The sequence below is a fragment of the Acinonyx jubatus genome, chromosome A2 (assembly GCF_027475565.1).
Source record: "Acinonyx jubatus isolate Ajub_Pintada_27869175 chromosome A2, VMU_Ajub_asm_v1.0, whole genome shotgun sequence".
Classification (NCBI taxonomy): Eukaryota; Metazoa; Chordata; class Mammalia; order Carnivora; family Felidae; genus Acinonyx; species Acinonyx jubatus.
Genome location: NC_069383.1, coordinates 129,683,095 through 129,705,281, shown reverse-complemented (window position 1 = coordinate 129,705,281; position 22,187 = coordinate 129,683,095). Strand labels below are relative to the sequence as shown.

General features: G+C 41.5%; 1 protein-coding gene across 5 annotated transcripts in view; it reads right to left on the bottom strand.

Moving 5' to 3' along the window:
- Window positions 1-22,187, bottom strand: part of FRMD4B (FERM domain containing 4B) — a 321,646-nt gene that overhangs the window by 251,146 nt on the left and 48,313 nt on the right. Inside the window, exon 1 of one of the 5 annotated variants that reach the window (XM_053219085.1) lies at window positions 16,384-16,488. The exons of 2 other annotated variants lie outside the window; for them this stretch is intronic. The gene's annotated coding sequence lies outside the window, so the exon portion shown is untranslated. Of the gene's footprint in view, window positions 1-16,213; window positions 16,489-22,187 lie in introns of those variants that run through there. 2 more of the 5 variants (XM_053219082.1, XM_053219081.1) reach the window with 2 other exon arrangements.

Genomic DNA, 22,187 nt, shown 5'->3' with positions numbered 1-22,187 from the left:
GGGAGGGTTAATTGATTTGGTTCAACTGACAATTTTTAATTAAAACGACTTCAGAATGTAAACAGGATTTAAAAGACACGTTCTTGATCACTCCCCCAAATGACATAACAGAATCTATTTACTTCATCCCTTTCATTTCTTCTTTTTAGGTTGAGCTCAGAAGGACTCTAACAATCAGTAATCCTATGCCGGTCCAGTTTATTACCTTGTACACATGAAATTAATAACTAAACATTGCCAACTTCCCTTAATTCCAAATGTCTTTTCCTCAATTAGACTGCATAACTGTGGTTTAATTATATTCTGCTTGATAGTCACCAGAATCCCATAACAAGCTCTTATTTCACAATCTTGTTATTAATCAGAGTAATCCAATTTATGGAAAAGTAAAGACAGACAAACCAAACAAAATGACAGGGCTGGCAAGAAGCACAGTATTCTGCAGCCGGGCTGCAGCAGCTGTCAATAAAGCGTTCATATAGTTAAGATATAAGCGAGACTTTGATTCCGGGGCAGCAGGCTTTAAATGATGCATGAGAAGCCACCAAAGCAAATCCCTTTCTCCATGGTCCCCTCCGGGTCAAGCACCATGTTTCAATTATAATTTCACCAAATTGCTGTGATGCAGCAAATGTTTCAGATTAATAGCAGTGCAGCACAGCTCTCTGTGGGATGGAATCAGAAAATCTTGTTCAGAGGTTTGCTGAAATATACCCCAAGATGCTCAGCTGCAAAACACATTAAAGACTCCAAATGATGGGAATATTCCTGATGTGTATTCCCCAAAGAAGTTACTTTTGCAGAAAACAAGTTTATCATTTGTGGTAGCAAATAAAATTTCTCCACACGGCCAAAGAGGCTTCTTGCAATTACATCAGGAAGGCACCACCACGCGGCTCATTATGGAAATCATATTTACATTAGTAGGGGAGGCTATTGTTTTGCCAAGATGTGTCTCTTTCTCCAGCATGCTCCTAAAGAGCTTGTAAGAAATACTAAATCATTTGGTTTGGCTTTTCATTTCAAATGACGCTATTCCTTGGAAAAAGATTTGTATAGGTAGACATTATTTTGAAAATTCTACCTCAAATTACCAGCCAAATTTTAAGATGATGTCTACTAGGAACTTGCCATGGGTCAGATGGCCACCGCATTACCATACCGGACACATCAGGAATAGAGAGCGCCAAATGGACTGCAAGTTTTGCCCATACTCGTTAGTGGCTGTATTCGCATTTTCAAGCCTTGAAGGGAGTCTTTGGGAAATTGTATTTTTGGCTAATGTCCTTTGCATACATTATCTTAAAAATAAGAGCAATTTGGGATCTGACTTCTTTATTGAGGGATTGTTCTCACTAACACCATTGCTTATGGTTCTAAGTAAAGGAGAAAGGATGCTCCCTAAAAGAGACGAAGGCTGGAGGAAAAACCTTGGGACTCTCTCTCCAGGAGTAATTTACCTAGTAAGAATGGGAGAAGACCAACCACTAATATACAGCCTCAGCTCTCTTTCACCTTTTCCACTCCTAAGCTGCATACTGACAACAAGTGTGCATATTCTCCCTCCCTGTCCTACTCTTGGACTTGACAGGGGTGAGGCAAGTTCCAATCTTCAATCGGACTAGTGGGTAAGAGTCCACTATACCACCTCAACTCTTCCCAAATTTGGGCTCCAAAGCCCAGGTATGGGGATGGGATATAATGTAGACCATTTTGGTTCATGTCTACAACGTGGCTTCATTGTCAGTAAAGCTCGTGTCTTGATCCTCACCTCACTCCTCCTTCTGAACTTGGAGGGATTGAAATATGATAATCTCTTGCAAACCCCACACCTGGTATTGCTTTCACAGAGTCATCTTGCATGTGACCCTAATTTGCCTCCCCAGCCATATCTGTCTTTTTCTCTAGAGTCATCTCAGTACATACATTTCCATTTCTCCAAAACTCTTCTGTTTTTGTGTCTGTTGGAAACTCAACTGATGGTTTGTAATCCAGCTGCACGGGCATGTGGAGTATTTTTTAATAATGAGTTTGAAAACTTGTTAATTTATGAAAATTTGATACTGCTGAATGTGACATGAAAATTTAGGGGAAAAAGAAGATGAACTCTAGGCAAAAGATTTGAAGGAGTTATCCAACACAAGGTTTAGTCAAAAGGGAGAAAACCTATTCAATTCAACAAAAAGAAGGCTGCTCTTTCCATTGACACCCACAGCAAAATATTATTGATCTTTCAAGCCTGAGCCCTTAGGCCAGCTTCTCTCCCTAGGCTTTTCCCATCCTGCCATATAACTTCTCTTCTTTGTTTCCAACCTTTCACTTGGGTCACTCCAGTCTTCTTCCAATACGCAATGCTAAAGACCACCGGTAATTTATATAATGGTCGGAATTACCTTCTCTCCTCTCGCTTTCTCATGTTTAGTGTGGTCTTGGCTCATGTACCTGCTAGGGACTACTACATACATGTGACAGAACCCTGAACCAGCAAACCGAAGTTAATATGAAAGGAAGAAAGAAATACGGTTCCTGGTAATTCATCTCAGCGTTTCTGACACCAAAGCTACAAGTTTAAATGCTACACACGTGATTACAACGGCAAATGTTCAACATAGCAAAAACCAAAGATTTACAACTGGAAGATATATTCTAATACCATATAGTTCCATTGTCTTCAACACCAGAACACTGCTGCAGGTCTCATGTGCTATTTTTTTTTATGCAGTGATTTGCCATTTTGGCACATTAAGCATATGCCACTGAAGAGGCCACAGTGAACAAGACACAAAGGGTTCTTGCCTTCACAGAGGCTACTATCTCATGGGGCAGATGGGTTGTTTAAGAAGCACATGAGCCAGGAATGTTATGCTATGAATGGAGAAAGAGGGGGTTGTAGGAAATCCCATAGCAGAAGCAATTCAGCCAGTCTAAGGATTAGAAAGGTTTTGTGAAGAAAGTGGCTTTTAAGTTTAGACCAAAAGAATGTGTTTGAATGAAAGAACAAACATCTGGGTGCTAGAAGATAAATTCAAGTTACAGGACTGCCTTAGAACACATGGGTGACCTTGGGCATGTACCCTTTCTTCTTAGGCTATAGCTCCTGATCCATAAAATAAGTTAGGGTTTGGAGAACTTAATCTGGAAGGTTCCTTCCATCCAGGAAGGAAAATTTTTTTTATGTTTATTTATTTTTGAGAGACAGAGACAGAGTGAGAGCAGGGGAGGGGCAGAGACAGAGGGAGACACAGAATCTGAAGCAGGCTCCAAGCTCTGAGCTGTCGGCACGGAGCCCGATGCAGGGTCTCAAACTCACAAACGGTGAGATCATGACCTGAGCTGAAGTCGGACTCTTAACTGACTGAGCCACCCAGGTGCCCTGGCTGGTTCCTTCCATCTTTATAAATCCTGAAAGAGACTGCCAGTCATTTTAGTCGATGTTCAGTCCATCCTTTACAACAAAAAGCAACTAACACAAATAAGAGAAAATCAAAGAAATGTCAGTAGGGAGGTTATAATGGTGAAATTGGGAAAACAAATAAGCTGGACCATCATAGGTTCAAATCCCAGTTCTTCCCTTTACTAACTGGGTGATTCTGAGAACATTGCCTAACTTCTCAGGGACTCAGCTTCCTAACCTGTAATATGGGGCGAGACTATTACAGTTGACTGTTGAACAACGCAGGGTTAGGGGCGCCAATCCCACCTCACACGTTTGAAAATCCACAGATAACTTTAGACTCTCCCAAAACTTAACTACTAGTAGCCTACTGGTGAGCAGAAGACTTTCTGATAATATAAAAGCAGTTGAGTAATACGTATTTTCCATGTTATATGTATTACATACTATATTCTTATAATGAAGTAAGCTACAGAAAAGAAAATGTTAAGAGAATCATAGAAAGAAAAATAAATTTACAGGGCTATATCGTATCAAACAACACAAGGGCTCCCAAGCTTCACCTTTTATAACTTCAGTCCTTGGAAAGAGAAAAACCTCAACCTTCAGGGTACCAAGTTCAAGGAACCCAGGAAGAGTTCCAGGTGGTCTCCCTAGAGTCAGGTGCCTGGACAAACCAAGGGTCAAAAGAGACAGGGTCCTGCTGTATACAGTGGTTGCTCCTACAGCAAATAGGGAGCTGTATACAGTGGTTGCTCCTACAGCAAATAGGGAAATAGAGCTTGGCCAGGCAATTCCCGAAAGAAGGAGACTGAAGTAGAGCTGAGTAGAAAATCCAACAAATGTTGACTAGATTTTTATGCAAACTGCTTCTCTAAAATAATGCCGAAGACACAACTGATTGAATAAATGAAACAAATTCTTTTAAAAGCTGAAATTCTGGGGGCGCCTGGGTGACTCAGTCAGTTGAGCGTCTGACTTTGGCTCAAATCATGATCTCACATGAGATCGTGGGTTCGAGCCCCACATCAAGCTCGCAGCTGTCAACACAGAGTCTGCTTCAGATCCCCGTTTCTGTCCCCCTCTCTCTGTGCCGGTCCCCAGCTCACGCTGTTTCTTAAAAATAAAAAAACATTAAAAAAAATAATAAAAAAAAATAAAAGCTGAAATTCTGTTTAGGTGAAAAACACCATATGGGGTTCAGAAATCACTGAGCATGCATATATTGGCTTTGCTCACGCCAACATAGCCACATGAACCTGTAGTTCAATGCCCCAGTTCAATTCCTTAGACTTCAGTTTGCTTTCTTAGAAGATGAGATGAGTAAAAGCTGCAGTGAGATACAGCACTTGACAAACACCCTAAAGAAACACTGTTGCTAAGAGCTTTTCTGCAGCCCTAAGAATATCACAGAATTAGGTAAACTGGGAATTAAAGGTCATACCCTGGAGATATGTGAAGTGTGTCTGCTCCTGTGCTTAATGATCAAAAACACACTCCCACAGACAGGTGTGTGTTCTGGGAACATGACTAACAAGGAGTGAGAAGGAGGAGGAGAAGCAGGAAAGGGGAGAAAAGACAAGGGAGAAAGAAAGGACAGGGCGAAAAAGGGAAGGAAGTAGGAAGGGGAAAAATGAAGGAAGGAGGCAGGAAAATTAAACCAGTCTGTTCTGGGGCACTGCTGTAACATCTTTCTTTAAAGAACAAATTCCATGCAAGCCTTTCACAGTGGCGTTTTTGTTTTTTTGTTTTTTTTGTTTTTGGAAGCTCACTGAAAGCAATTTTCTTCTAACTTAAGGATAAAAGCTTTCACCAACGTTTTCTGAGATATTTTAGCGGTGGCAGGAACAGCGAAATCAGTTCAGGGACTGCTCAAGTGTGGGGCTTGTGTCACTGCTTGAGATGACGTCATGGGAACCCCAGAGGGGCCCCTAAACAACACTGCATCCCAGGGTAAAAAGTTATCCTTTTTGGGGCACCTGGGTGGCTCAGTCAGTTAAGTATCCGCCTCTTGATTTCGGCTTTGCTCATGATCTCATGGTTTTGAGATCCAGCCCTGCATTGGGCTCTGCACTGACAGCATGGAGCCTGCTTGGGGTTCTCTCTCTTCTCTCTCCCTCTGCCCCTCCCCCCCTCAAATAAATAAATAACATTTAGAAAAAACAAATGTATTCTTTTGTGATCGTCTTTTAACCCCTCTGAATAGCCCTCAGGCAGTCTCAGTTTGGTGCTATTGTGTGTTGAGTCCCTCTCAAAAACCAGTCTATCCCCTGTGGTACACAGTGAAAGGAGAGCCCTCTGGTGGGCAGGAGGACTGGGACAGAATTGAATAATACTGATGTGTTTTCATTGCCGTTAATACTCTAGTAATGTTCAATTGTAGGGTATGAGTATTGGTAGTCCTTTTATAGTACTTATGTAAAGTTATCTTAGAAATTCTTTTTGAGTTTAAAAAAGGCAGCAAAAGAAAAAGTTCATGAGTGGTAGTACCAGATGTAGCAAACATACAGGACGTACCCTTTTAGTGACTAAGCATGTAGGATTGTGAGGTTCCTGGGTCAAAAGAGATCCCATGTTCTTAATCCACATCAATGTGGGAGGAACAGTCAAATATTCTGGGTGGGAAAGAGCACCACGGTATTCTGAGACCTCTGTCAGCTTCGAGTCTTAAGAGCTTCTTTTCTTCAGGGCAACATTTTCCCTTATGAAGTGCTTCCATTAATGACAGTGATGATTATAAGGATTTAGAGCCCTAAAGAGATTTCCTCTTAAAATCTTTAGTCTAAGAGGATATTGTGGACTCCACAGTAGAAGGAAAGTCTGCCAAGTATCTGTGCTGGACTAATGGAAAGCCTCAAATGGATTGTAGAACTGCCTCACCTCACATTAATGATGAAACACTGAAAAATATGAGACCGTCTTGGGAACTGCTCACCAAAGGGGCACTGCCCTGCATTTCATGCTGGTAAGCTTCATGAGGAGGAGAAGACAAGAAAACCTGGAAACTGTTGGTGGAAAAATAGAGGATTGCTTTGCCAACTCCTAAAAATAAAAGCAATAAATGTTAGCCAACTGTGGATCCGCAGAGTTATTTTTAAAATCAACCGAAATAAAATGGAAGACTTAATTTCCATTATGATGACCTTATTGCTAGCCCTGAATTGATTATTTCATTTGAAAGAAAATGCATTTAAAAATAAAAGCCAGTTACATCCAACACATAAATAATGAAACCACAACACTGCTCAGTGAGCCTTTTGTGGGTTCAGCTTGCAGATTTGGTTCTCCTTGAAATAAAATATATTTTAGCCCTGTTTTCTCTTTATATATGAAATCATGGCAACCATGTTTATTGCATTCTCTTTTTTCTTTGGTCCTAATTCTTCATTAGGATTCCTCTTCTATACCCTTGCGGTACAGGTCTTTCAAAAATACTACCTAAATCCATTTAAGCAAAGGGTGGGATATTCTGAGCAAGAAATGAGAGGTTAAAAATCACCTTACTGCCTTTATTTAGTATCTGTCACAGACAAGATCTCATGGGAGGTACTATGCTATGAGCATTTCATTTTAATGAGGGTCCAAGACAAATACACAAAAAGAGAAGAGTAAGGGAAGAGAGATTTCTTCTTTAAAGAAGAAACATAAGGCTTTACAGTACTAAGTGCCCAGTCAACTTTCCATAGAGGCTGGGGTGGGGGATATACCTCAGTGAAGGAGGTTTGGCCTGGAACCAAATACAGAGCAGTGGTGCTGGCATAAACACACACACACACACACACACACACACACACACACACACACACATCTTGGCTAAATGGGACAGCTCAAGAGAGCAAACATACATAGTTGCCACGTGGGAATAGAATTTTTCCGAGTTGGCTGGAAATCTGTATGTTTGTTTGTTTTCTCCTAAATGTAAAACCTCAGGTTTTTAACTGCAGGCAACTAATTAAAAAAAAAAAAATTAACATCATATGGATGAAAGAAAACATCTGTAAACTGGATTCAGCCCATGGATTGCCAGTTTGCAATCTCCACCATGTAACTAAGCCATTAAGGCTTGAGATTTGAACCCATCATTGAACTCTGAACTAACCAGAAGAAAGAGGATTTGTATTGTCTTGAAAGAAAGGGGATATTTCTATAAGGAGAAGGAAAAGAGAGTAAAAAATATACTATGTGGAGGGCAAAGGGTGAATGAAACCCCAAAGCAAAAAAGGTAAAGGCATGTCCAGGAAACAATGAATAAGTTTGTCTGGTGAGAAGACAAACTCATGTATGGAAGAAGTCAGAGATCAGGCTTGGAAAGCAAACGAAAGACCAGGTGGACAAAAACCCTGAAGTTTAAGCGATGAAGCTTAGGTGTTATCCTATCGGCAATGAAGATCTAGGGACCCAGAGACTGAGGCAATCAAGGAGGTTTTCCAACAAAATTAACCCAATCTATCTGGAAGATAAAGAAATTCCACGGGAAGTGTCTGATCAGAAAGTTACCGCCCTATGTCAGGAGATTCAGCTGGAGGCCAGAGGAATGGAAATCTCATGGATGAGATAAGACCTGCAGCAATGGATAAATCCACAAGACTGATAAACTGTTTCCTCTTAGAAGATGCCAGAGATGACTCTTCTGTTTGGGATCTTCAGTATTAGTAGGTGTCCTAGTGCAAATATCCAGGAAGACATTTGGAGCCTGAGTTTAGGAGACAGTCCAGGGACACTGATGCATTTTGGAGTGTTTATCCCACAAGGGAATGGTCCAGGAAGAAATTCCCCATGGGAAAGGCTTTAGAGGGGAGCATGAATCTTGGAGGATGAATGCCCAATGTCTATGTTTCTTCCAGCGTACTTCAAAACCTTTCTAACTTGAAAAATCCTTGCCCTTGAATTTGTGTGATCAAGTGATCTCAAATATCTACACATTCTATTCTATTCTATTCTATTCTATTCTATTCTATTCTATTCTATTCACATTGTTGTATATATCACCCAATTGACATGTGTACTGAAATCTCTAAATCTCATCTCTTCAACCCAGCTTATATTTTAAGACTAAAAAGGAAAGAGAAAAGAAAAAAAAGAACTGTAGAATAGATACCGCCCTGTCAAGAATGGTTAAGATATAGTCCTATCAAGGGTCTAAGAATTGGCTTAAGATTCTTTCCAGTACTGTAAGTAAGAAATACCAGAGTCTTCATCCATAAATTCATTTTATAGCCATAGAAAATGAAGCCCCTTCAATCCAGAATTTATCTGACAGTTACCAGCTGCTTTACTCCCCCACCAGAGCTTGGCTTTCTGAAGGCTTCACCCCATGTTAGAAAAATGCCATCATTTTTGATGCCATGCATTAAAAATGCATTCTCCTGAAAGCCTAGAAACAAACTCTAATGTTCATAGTCAATTGACTTTCTACAAAGGGTCCAACATGGTTCAGTAGGGAAAGAATAATATTTTCAACAGATATTGGGACAAGTGGATAGCTGCATGAAAAATAATGGATTTGGTCACTACCTTGTAGCATAAACAAAAAAATAACTAAAAGTACATTACAGATCTAAATTTAAAATAAAAACTCTAAAACTTTTAGAAGAAAATACAGTGGTAAATCATAGTGCCCTTGAGATTTCTTAGGCATGACCCCAAAAGCAAAAGCAAAAAAAGGGAATTTCAATAAATCAGACAACATTAAAATTAAAAATTTCTGTGCCTCAAAGGGTACCATCAAGAAAGTGAATAGATAACCTGCTGTCTTGGGAGAAGTATTTGCAAATCATATGTCTAATAAAGAACGTACCTCCAGAATGTAAAAAGAAATCCTATAACTCAATAATAATAATAAAAAGATAGCCCCACGAAAATATAGGCAACGGATTTAAATAGACATTTCCCCAAATAAATAGGCATATGAAAAAAACATTCAGTGTTATTACTCATTAGAGAAATGCAAATTCAAATCATGAGATACTACCTCACACTCACTAGAGTGGCTGTAATCAAAAGGACAGACAGTAATAAGAGTTACCAAGAATATGGAGAAATTGTAACCTTCACACATTGCTGGTGTAAATGTGAAACAGCATGGTCAGTGTGAAAAACAATTTGGCAGTTCTTCAAAATGTGAAACATAGAGTCTCCACATGACCCAGAAATTCTACTGCTGGGTATTTAACCCAAGAGAAATGAAAACATCCGTCCACACAAAAACTTGTACACAAATGTTCACAGCAGCATTATTCGTAATAGCCCCAAACTGGAAACAGCCCAAATGTCTATTAACTGAAGAACGGTTATCTAAAAATTGGTATATCCATATAATGGAATATTATAAAATACTTACAGCCTTACAACATAGAAAAACCTCAAACACGTCATTCTAGGGAGGTCAGAAAAGATCACAGATTGTATGATCCCATGTCCAGAATAGGCAAGAGACAGAATAGTACAGAGACAGAAAGTAGGTTAGTGGTTGCCTAGGTCTGGAGTGGGAGTTGAGAGTGTGGAAAGTGACTGCTTATGGGCACTAGATTTCTTCTAGTGAATGATGAAAATGTTCTAAAGTAAGATTATGGCAACAGTTGCCCAACTCTGTATATATACTAAATGTCACCGAACTGTCACCATACATACATCAAATTGGTAACATTTCAAATGTATAAACATTTTCCATGGGATGTTGGAATGTAAATTACATATCACTAAAGCTATATAAATTTTTTTTAATGTTTATTTATTTTTGAGAAAGACAGAGACAGAATGCGAGTGGGTTAAGGGCAGAGACAGAGAGGGAGACACAGAATCTGAAGCAGGCTCCAGGCTCCGAACTGTCAGCACAGAGCCCGACATGGGGCTCGAACTCACGAGCTGTGAGATCATGACCTGAGCCGAAGTCGGATGCTCAACCAACTGAGCCACCCAGGCGCCCCTACATCTCACTAAAGCTATTTAAAAAGTACATCTGCACCATATAGTGCTACTAGCCAAACAGGGACTTCTATTATTTTTAGTCTTCTTTCTTTAGGTCCCTGAACCAATCCTTCCCTTTGTCAGTAATGCTTTCACTCTGTTCACCATGAACTGACCCCTCTTATCTTTCAGAACAGCTGCCATGTTCCTGTCTCTCAAAACACATGCCTGTTCATGTCTCAGGCGCTTGCAGTGATGCTTCCTTCCTGGAACGCTTTTCTCCCAGATATTTACCAGGCTGCCCCTTTCCCACCATTTTGGTTCAGTACAAAAGCAAAGACTTGGGTATCTTTCGCCCAAGCAGCCCACAGTTACCACCTTCCACCCGTTTTGCTTCATGGCATGCGTCTGTCCCTAAGCTGGCTTCTGTGTTTATTTCCATATCATAGCTGTGTTTGTTTGTCTGTTTATGGATATACTAGAGGTTATGCTCCCTGAGGGGAGGAGATGGGCCCTCGCTTTCTCTACCACATGAAGTCTGTAATTAAGAATTGCTAGCTACCCAACTTTTAAGACAGATGTAGCCATCATTAAGATGCTTGGTTCTGCCCTTGTAATCATGTCAGAGTAAGCAGTTAAGTTAGGTTTTAACCTGATGCCTGGAGGCCAGCAACAAGGAGGTCATGGCCAGTTACTGGGAAAGTCAGAGAGGCCTGTCCTGGCAGCACTCCATGAGAAGGTGGATCACACCAGACAGGCCCAACATGGCAGATACCATGACGGGAAACCCCTGACCAAATTAGGAAGAAAAAGTGGGAAACCCTGCTTCCAAGAAATATCTGCCCTAAGTAGAGAATATTCCACCCCCTCGTTAACAACTGTCAATGAAAGGTAAAAACCTAACCCCCCGGGGGCGCACATCTCTCTCTCTCTCTCCTTCTTGAGCTCACCTGCTCTCACATCTGGAGAGTGTACTTTGCTTTAATAAACTTTTCCACTTGTGTCCCTCGTTCGCTGTGCTGTGTTTGTGCTTGAATTCTTTCTAGTGAGGAGATCAAGAACCTTCGATGACAGCTTTGGAACGGGCTGGGTCAAGGCTCTAGGGCCCAGGGTCTCCCCATTTCACCAGGAAACAATAGAGTAAAAAAAGGAAAGCTTTCCTTCCTCCTCTCCAAAACTCTACCCTCATTCACCCCCTAGTTACCCTGAAAAGCAGCAAGGATTTACTCTACAATCTTTTTACACAGAAAGCCTCTCACCAAAAGAATGATTTCAGGAAAATGGATTCCTTTTCACCTGGCTGGCTTGATGGCAATATATTTCAGTAAAACTAGAGTCTCAAGCAAGATTGATGAGAGGAGAGAAAAGCAAATAACAGAGGCTAGCCCACACTTCTAAGCAAAGGAAAATCAAAGCTGGGCTCCAACAATAGGTGTCAGGAAGCCACCCAGTGTTGTGCTGTGTTCCTCCTTTTAGTCTGGAGTCCTCCCGTTAGCGATTACCCAGAGAAAACGATGATGATCACTCTGGGAAACAAAGGAGGAGAATGAAGCATGGCAGATTGTGGAGTTTCTCAAATTTATAGCTGCCTTTGTGCGGGTAGCCACAAAGCATCAAGCCCTTCAATCTTTGAAAAGAAATACAGAGAGAAAGAGAGGTGGTGGCTGGGTCGGGAGAGGGAGAAAGAAAGGGAAAAAAGAAAAAAATTGTAAACATAAGAGTATATCTTCACCTAACATTCTTCCGGACAATAAGAAAATCAAAAGAAAGGAAATGATAGGAATGAAAGAAATTTTATATAAAAGTAACATATCTATTGATTTCTCTTCTGTAAAAAAAAGAAAGAAAACAGGGCTAAAGTTACAAAGACAAGAGCCATTCAACTGGTGCTTGGTGCCTTTCTAACCTGGGACAGTATTGGCGAACAGCATAGTCAATAGGAAAAACGTCAGCAGCCTCTTTACAAGTTAGCTGTTCCATCATGAAAGACATCACATCCAAGTAACTCAAACCAGGGTCCCCAGAGAGATGAAGACCAAGTTCAGACACAGCAAAAAAGCTCATGCTATTGTAACCATGTCTTTGGGCCTGAACGTTTTAAAGACCCAGAGCATATCTGAGCCAACCGCTCAAATATTGAGGACTGGCATTCAGGAAATGTCCTCATGCTCACGCAAGAGGAGACCAGAGATCACGAAGGGATCCTTGCACCTAAGCCTCTTCCTCCCCCACTTCTGCCCTAACCCTGACACATCCCAGATGTTCTGCCAAAAACAAGTTTAGCATCCGCTTATCATAGGCTCTAGCCTTAGCCCTGCAATTACATCCTGCCTTGGCAGGAACCTGAACCTGGCAATCAAGACTCCCTCTGGTCTCTGATTTCTGCATCTTGCTTGTTTGGGGAGGCAGCTGAGCAGGGGCAATGGCCACATACAGAAGCAAGGGTGTGCAAGACCTGCATCTGAATCCTGGTTTGAGTTTGGGCAGCTGGCAGTGTGTCCTTGGTGAAACGGTGCCAGGAATCTGTCTTTATGGGGATATGGAGCATCTGGCAGTTCCTGGCACTCCATAGGTGTTGTTCTGTTTATATGAAGTTTTTGAGATTTTTCCTGCAGTAGAAGGGTTTACTCTGCCCAAAGGACAAACTGCAAATGACCAGATGCCCACAGCATGGCAGTGGTGAGGAGCACAGCATTAAGACTCAAATGAGATTTGTGTTTCTGGGAATCCTTTGGTCAAATTCCTCTTTACGATCTGAAAACGCCTTAATACTCAGGATTTACTTAATGACGCTGCATGGGCCGCTTGACACAAAGGGGAAATCCGGAAACTTACTGTTACGCTGGGTTCTAGCGTTCTAACCATTTCCAACAAAGGAGAACACAGAGAGGGAACAGCTAATGTTTGTAAAACTTCTCCAGGGAAAATTCTGGGGACTGTTTCTATTAGAGCATGGTGAGGGGCCTGCCCACCTAACTGACTTGCAAGTTTGACTGCACATCACTGCAAGTGATGACTTCTGTCCCAGGGGAGTTAACAAAAGGGTCAGGGCATCTCCTTCCTTGAAAGAGTCACCTGTGTCATTGGGCTTGCTCCGGCCTCTGACCCAGAGAGCTGGGCCAACTCTGGAGCCAGGCCTGCTTATATGTAGGAGAACAAATTGCTCTGCGCACAGGGCTGTGAGCACTGGGGACCATCCACACGGCTTGGTATAACTAGACGGGAGGAGGGATAAAACCTCTTCTCTTACAGTTGATTACATTTCTTCAGCCTTCAAAGAATCCAAGTAAGACCTAAAGATTCAGGCCATCTCTAATTTGGGCAAGATTTTTATAACAATGGGTTCAAATTCTAGCTCGATAAGATCCCAGCTGGACGGTGCAGAAGGAGTTACTTTTATCCTGTCCCTTGGTTTCTTTATTGATAAAATGGGGATAATAGCAGGATCCACCTATTAATAGAGGATCATATGATGCTGAACATATTGTATAAATGATCAGATACCACACACAGAGTGCCTAACCTCCAGTGATGGCACTTTGTGATGACTAGGGGCTATAGCATACTGGTGCTCTCCCAAAGGAGGACCAGCTGATGTGAAATATATTTAAATTACCTGATGTCCCAATAGCAATTTGGCCTCAAGGCAATTTGCCCAGCATGCTCTAAGACTGAACCCCGTTGCTCAAGCTGATTTAAAAAGTATGGAGGGCATGATCAATAGAGCCGTTTAACAAAACATAGACGGACTTGCATCAAATTCTATAGCATAATTCCAACTAGACTCCACATCATTTTAAGAAGAAATATTTTATTTGTTGTTACATGAAGTTACTCTCTGTTATGTTGTTGTTGTTGTTTTTTTCTACTCAGTACACAAAAAAGAAAAGGGAGAAATATGTTCAAGAGGAAAAACAAGGCTTAAGGACTGAGAGGTAAATGCTCTTTGGCAGAAATGAAATCCAGTACAAGATAGTGAGGAAGCAAAACTCATGCTTCTGAACCAATGTGACTAAAGCAGTCTGCTGTAAGGTTTGAATCAAATTCAAAGGTTATGCATGTAGGAAATCCCTGTTCTTAGACGTTTCGTGCTTCAAGTTTCATTTTGCCATGAGCAGAAACACACATACAATTATTAACTCCCAACCTCTTCATTGTCTAAGAGAAACAATTTTTCAAAAACCTGAATTTTTCTTCTCTCTCAAAAAGTCATCTATCTTTTGTTTCTTCTATTTTAAACAACTTCAGACAACATGTTCTTTTAGGGCTTGGACCTACAGTCTCCAGAACTCTAAATTCTCTAAACACTTCTGGATCAAGCCAGACGATCAAAAGACTGAAAACATGTGGCATTTTGACTTCACAGAGTCATTTGTTATAATTATTATTGTTATTATTTTACATTCTTATTCCCTTGGCTTTTATCAAAGGCTGATACAAGAAGCACCATGGTGACAAAGACATATGTACAAGGGCACGCACTGCAGCAGTTTCCAGTAGGAAAAATTAGAAATATGATATTCTACACGTCCATCAGTAAGGGTACTGGTTAAAGGAATTAGGGCACATCCATATAATAGAATACTATGTGGATATTAAAACAAATGACACAGTGTTATATGTACTGATATGGAATGACTTCTAATATATATTAAATTAAAAAAAAAAAAGGTGCAGGGGCACCTGGGTGGCTCAGTGTTGAGCGTCTGACTTTGGCTCAGGTCATGATCTATGGTTGGTGAGTTCGAGCCCCGCATCAGGCTCACTGTCGTCAGTGCAGAGTCCACTTTGGATCCTCTGATCCCCTCTCTCTCTGCCCCTCCCCTGCTCATGGTCTGTCTCTCAGAAAATAAACATTTTAAAATAAACACAGCACAGAAAAATGTATATAGAGTGCTCAAAATTGAAACATACACAGACATACATGCACATAATACATACAAACATGGTCGCACATGCATAGAATATCTCAGACTTGAAATCAATGGTTGTCTCTCAAGAGAATCTCCGAAGCAAAGGTTACAGTGAGAAATATTTTTTTTCACTAAATACCTTTGTGTGCTTTGCCTCTATTAAAAAAATTAAACCCAAAAGGAATGAGCATTAAGTTCATTCTGACCCTGTGTGCATCACAAAAACCAGCTCTTTAAAATGTTAATTGGTGGGGCACCTGGGTGGCTCAGTTGGTTAGGCATCTGACTTCAGATGGCCTCATGATCTTATGGTTCATGGGTTTGAGCCCCGCATCAGGCTCTGAGCTGACAGCTCAGATTCTGTGTCTCCCTCCCTCTCTGCCCCTCCCCTGCTCATGCTCTGTCTGTCTCTCTCTTAAAAATAAATAAAAACATAAAAAAAAATGTTTAAATAAAATGCTAATTGGTGTCCCACAAAAAAGTATTTATCTTCTACCCACCTTGGTGACTCACAATGCACGTGCTATATTCGAGTCTCTGAGAAGGTCGGCAATCAAGAATCTTGTGTCATTTAGTTTAACCTCAAAGTTCTCAAATTTCTTGATCATAGGACTTCCCCATTTTTTTTTTTTTGAGAGGCATTATCTCTGAACACCTCATCCTGGCAAATATAACATTGCAGCATTTATTTTAAAAGGCTTTGGCCACCAAGGCAGGCACTATCTCTGACAGGAAAGAATTTAACAAATCAGGTCACCTTTATTTACTCTTAGAAATGAATGCACTTCCTATGCCAAAATCATAGGAAGTCTGTACTGAATTAGAACTTTTTCACACTTCAGCGACCAAGACACAGGGAGCAAATGTGCCTCAACTTTCTCATTTTTAGAATGGGTATAACAGCACCTGCTGCGTGGGGCGGGGCTTGTGAGGTGGAGATTAGATAGCCTGTATAAAAATGCCTGTCCTAAGTGACACGTAAGAGAAGTCAAACACTTACTAGTACCTGCTACACTTTCTTCTCTTCTAGGCCAGCAGTTTCATACACACGTGGGGCTGTTTCCAAGAGGCAGTGGGGTAAAGATGAAGGTAAACCCGAAAAGAACATCCGGGAGCCTGGAGGAGTGCCGTCAATGGGTCTTCGTACAAAGAACGAAGTATCTTAATCACCTTTGTTGCTTGTGACCAGAAAGGTCAGCAGAGAACGAGACTCCACGGGTGAAGGCTGTAATAAGCTGTTGTATTCACCATCATTCAATAAATATGTTTCTGGCTTTGGAAAGATTAAACGCAGCTATAAATGAGGTGGCTCTCTTATCTGCTGCTAGTTGGTTGCTGCAGAGACCATTCTTTTTGTAAACATTATCCAGGATTCACACCGACGAAGGCTTAAGCTTGGTGTTTATTCACCAGCTGCTTCGCTGCAGGATCCGTTCACATAATAAGGGAAAACCGTGAGTAGATTTTACCCAGGTGGCCACCCCAAGAGTTTAACAGCTATGCTGGATTAAAAACCACAGTATGTAGAAAACAAACTTTCACTTATCTTCAAATTCTTAAAGGATGGGAAAAGCCCGGTGAAATAAGATGATGCGCTTAACGATACTCAGCTGCCTGTGTGCTGTGAAACCTTGGGTCACAATTCCACTGACTTAAGAATTTTTCTGGATTTTAACCACTTTCAAGAGGTTCATAGTGACAGAAAGTTACTTAAAAATAGGGCGAAGTGAAACAACTTAAAGAGGCTATCTGCCACTGACGGGTCTCTGTTGATTTTCATTAATGCCACACTACAGGGAGTTTCTAGTTGAAAATGATAAAGATGGGGGCACCTGGGTGGCTCAGTCGGTTGGGCATCTGACTTCAGCTCAGGTCATGATCTCACAGCTCGTGAGTTCAGGCCCCACATCGGGCTCTGTGCTGACAGCTCAGAGCCTGGAGCCTGCTTCAGATTCTGTGTCTCCCTCTCTCTCTGCCCCTCCCCTGCTCATGCTCTGTCTCTGTCTCTCAACAATAAATAAATGCTAAAAAAAAAAAATTAAAAAAAGAAAAGGATAAAGATTGATACACGTAAATACAGTTAGCTCCCTTTAGGAATATCACTGCCCACGAGAGTCTCAGGCACCCAAGAGGATAGAATCCACAAGGGATTGTTCTGTAGAGAATTAGGAGTAGCAAATACTTCCAGGTGTCACAGGAACACAAAAGAAAAGCTTTGTAGTTCAAAAGATGAAGAGCAGTGACCCTTCAATGGACAATAGAAGTAATTAATGTGCTCAAATGATAGACTGGATCAGAAGTGTTGGATATTTGAAAGTTTAGAAATTATGTGCATAATCTTTGAACCAGCATTTTCATAGTTAGACATGTATTCAAAGGAAATAATTAAGATGTGTACAAAGATTAATTTATAAGATCATCATGCATCATGAAAACAGCCCGAATCACTAACCCATCACTAACAAATGGATGAATAAAATGTGTCCATAATATGGGATATTCAGCAATAAAAAGAAATGATGGTCTGATAGTGCTACAACATGGGTGAACCTCAAAATCATTATGTTAAGTGAATAAAGCCAGTGTCAAAGTACAACATATTATATGATGTCATTTGTATGAAATGTCCAGAATTTAGACAAACCTAGAGATACAAGAAGTAGATTAATGGCTGCCTGGGTCGAGGAGGAGTGGAGAGGGGGAGAACTATGATGGGTATAGGTTTCTTTTTGGAGTGACAAAAATACCCTAAAATTAGATTTTGGTGACAGTTACCCAACTCTGAATCCACTGAAAACCATTAAATTGCACACTTTGAATGGTTGAATATTATGGTATGTAAATTATAGCTGACCCTTGAAAAATGCAGGGGTTGAGGGTGCCAAACTCTCGAGGTTAAAAATCCAAGTACAATTTTTTTTAAGTTTATTTATTTATTATGAGACAGATAGAAAGAAAGAGCAAATGCACGTGAGCAAGGGAGAGGCAGAGAGAGAATCTCAAGCAGGCTCCGTGCTGTCATGGGGCTCGAACTCACAAACAGTGAGATCATGACCTGAGCTGAAACCAAGAGTCCAATGCTTATCCTACTGAGCCTCCCAGGTGCCCCTCAAGTACAATTTTTGACTTTCCCAAAACACAACTACTAAAATCCTACTTTTTTTGTTGTTTGTTTTTAAATTAATGTTTATTTTTTGAGAGAGAGACAGAACACAAGCAGGGGGAGGGGCAGACAGACAGGGAGACAATCTGAAGCAGGCTCCAGGCTCTCAGCTGTCAGCACAGAGCCCAATCGATGTAGGGGCTTGAACCCACGAGCCAAAAGATCATGACCTAAGCTGAAGTTGGATGCTTAACTGACCAAGCCACCTAGGCCCCCCTAACAGCCTATGTTTGATTGGAAGGAAGTCTTACCAATAACATAAATAGTTAATTAACACATATTTTGTACGTTATATGAATTATGTACTGTATTCTAACATTAAAGCAAGCTAGAGAAAAGAAAATATTAAGAAAGTCCTAAGGAAAAGAAAATGCATTTATAGTACTGTATTATAAAACATCCACGTACAAGTGGACCTGTGCAGTTCAAACATGTGTTGATCAAGGGTCAACTGTCTATCCCAATAAAGCTGTTAAAAATATTACTCATCACAGTGTTGCTTAAAATAGAAAAGAAAATTGAAAAAAGAAACCATAAATAACCAACAATAGGGTTGGGTGCATAAATTACTCTGAGCCTATAAGATGTTACATAGCCACTAAAAATAGGTCCACAGAGGGGCGCCTGGGTGGTTCAGTCGGTTAAGCGTCCGACTTCAACTCAGGTCACAATCTCGCGGTCCGTGGGTTCGAGCCCCGCGTCGGGCTCTGGGCTGATGGCTCAGAGCCTGGAGCCTGCTTACGATTCTGTGTCTCCCTCTCTCTCTGCCCCTCCCCCGTTCATGCTCGGTCTCTCTCTGTCTCAAAAATAAATAAACGTTTAAAAAAAAATTTAAAAAAAAATAGGTCCATAGAAGAATGTACAATGATTCAATTAGGTAAAATATGTCTATGTATAGGGAGTCTTTATGAAAAGGTCTAAAAATATGCCAACATATTTCTTACAGTGATCTTATATGAATCTGTAGGATTAAGGATGAATTGTTTCCTCTTTGCCAATTTAAACACAATGACCATGACTTTCACAGCAATAATCACATGTAATATTTTACTGAGTACTCATGATGTGCCAGGCAGGGCCTGGGCTAAGTGACCGGATGTACTGCATTTACTCCTCCAACAGCCCTATAAAGCAGGCACTATTAACTGCTATTAGTTCACAGATGAGGCCAGTAAGGTTGCAGGAGGTGAGTTTACTCAAGGTAGCACAGTCTGCTAGGTAGCAAATACTAAGTCTTAACTGCTGGTCTCCAAGGTGGAGAGCATACACCCCCAACGACGTGTGCAAGGTGGAGTACAGAAATACTCATTAAACTTCTGCTTATATACTTTTGTCTCACCCTTAAAGCTTGTGTTTGGGACATGTTTTCTACTGCAACATAACCCATTTGCTTACTTTGCGTCAGGCACATTTCTAAGGGCTTTGTAGATGCTCAGGTAATGCTCACAGCAACCTGAGCTATAGAACCCAAGCTCTTACCTGCCATGCTACTGTGTACAACAAGCAATTTACAAGTAAATATGCAAATTGTAGTTTGCTGGAAGTTTTAAAAAAATTTTTAACATTTACTTATTATTGAAAGAGAGAGAGCATAAGCAGGGGAGGGGCAGAGAGAGAGGGAGACACAGAATCTGAAGCAGGCTCCAGGCTCTGAGCTGTCAGCACAGAGCCCAACGCGGGGCTTGAGCCCACAAATCATGAGACCATGACCTGAGCCGAAGTCAGACACTTAACTGACTGAGCCACTCAGGTGCCCCAAGGAAGTTTTTTTTTTTTTTTTTTTTTTAATTAGAAGATACATAACCGAAAATATAACTGTGTCTTACACATACATATTTCCAAATAATAAGAGAAGATACAAAGTTGGACTTCCTTTTTGGGAGGAGGTGTGCCTGCCTACATGCGTGCGTGTGTTTAAAGACAGTGCCAATCTTATGATTTGGCGTGAAGAATGACATTTCGTCTCTTGCTAGTGGGTCTTCGTTTGCTCCTTATGATCCATCCGCCTCCATTTCCTGGCAGACAGACAGGTGATGACAGGAGAGGGTGGGTAATTCTTTCTTGTTCCCTCCCACCTCTGGGCTACTTCCCTTGCAGTGACTGCTCCCTCAGGGGCTCCATCCCCTACTGGGGGCTCCTGCTCAATGGTTTCTGGTCCCACCTGGCTCAGGTAACCACAGTTCTGCCCTTGGTCCCTTTTCGCCCTGGGGTTGGTGACAGCTTACCCTGCTGCTAGCCTGGCACCTCAACCCTATTTGTTTCCTTAGTCCTGCCCACACACCTGAGAGTAATTCCTTCATTAATTTTCTTACATTTGAACCATCAGAGGAGAATCTTGTTTCCTGCCAGGATCCTGACTGATTGACACTCTCCTCTAGGCCCAAACAAGAGACTTTACAAAATTTGAAGGGGTAAAGCTGACCTACTCAGTGTCAGAGTTCAGAATTCCATCCCCAGTGAGAATATATCCCAAGGACCTTCCCTGCATCTCCAACCAAGAAACTGATCATTGTTAAGCACAGATGAAGTTATAAAAAAAATATTTTCATAAAGCTTGATGCGAACTCTGCCAGGAACACATGTGTGATTTCGACCACATGCCTGACCTTAGTCTCTTGTCTAAAGCCAACTCCGGAGCAGCCTGAGGACAGCTCGCCCCACCTCGCTCTCTGTCCAAACCACAGTGGTGACCCAGCTCCACCGCAGCACTGAGCGCTGGGGCCTGGCCTCTGACTGCAGAAAGCAAGGAGACAAAGGGGCCAGACCGTCATTCTCTGGGCTCTAGGGACTGTCAGACGCCCCTGAACACAGTCCAGATTCCCTTCTGGAAGCCAATCTGTCAACACATGCTACCAAGCATGTATGCAAAGTCTTCTTGGGCAAGTCATGACACCAGATCCAGGAAGTAGACGGCAAACGAAAGTCAGCACTGGGCCGCAAGAAGGCCAGTCAGGCCAAAACTGTCAACCTCTTTGTCTTCCTTTAGAGCTAAGGAATTGGACACTAAGGCAGACCCTATCAGTGGCAGAGGGAGTGCTCCACAGCTATTACTAACCTAGTCAGAAGGCTTGGAGCAGACATCTGGGGCAGGCAAACCTGAATTTAAATGCACCCTATAAATATCAATCTCTCTTTCTTCCTGCTTCCTGGAGATAGAATAATAAGATAACACTTCAAAAGGAAGAATTCCTCACCAGAACAGGCAATTAGATACTTGCCTTTCAAAAGAGATTGCTGGAATGTTAAGGAGGTCTGGGTTGAATCCTCAGTATAGGGCTTAATGATTTAATCGCTTTGATCAAAAACCCAGAAGTTGCCCTTGTTTCTTTGTTTGTTTGTTTGTTTTAATCTCCTGTATGTAGTTCACCAGCAAGCCCTGTCAGCTCACATCCAAGAGATATAGAAAATTCACCCATTTCTCTGTTATCTCTCTTCTAAAATGAGGGCCCAAATGACCAGACTTTCCTTCTACTCTGGGGTACCTACCTTACTCACCTGCCACTTAGGAACTAGAAGGATCTTCTTAACGCCTACTCAGATCACGTGACTTTTCTGCTTTAAAACCCTCCAGTGGCGTCCGTTGCACTTAGAATAAAATCCAAGCTCTTCACTGGGGCTCTAAAGAGCCTCTAATCTCTTGCCCCCCAAGGAGACTCCTCTTTCCTAGGCTCAGACATTCCAGCCACATGGCTTTCTCTTTCCTGTTGTAAAGTGTGCCAAGCCGTTTCCTGCCTCGGGGCATTTGCACTTGCTGTTTCCCCCACCCCAAATGCTTTCTGCCCCCCAAATCCTTTGTCATCAATCCTGTCTC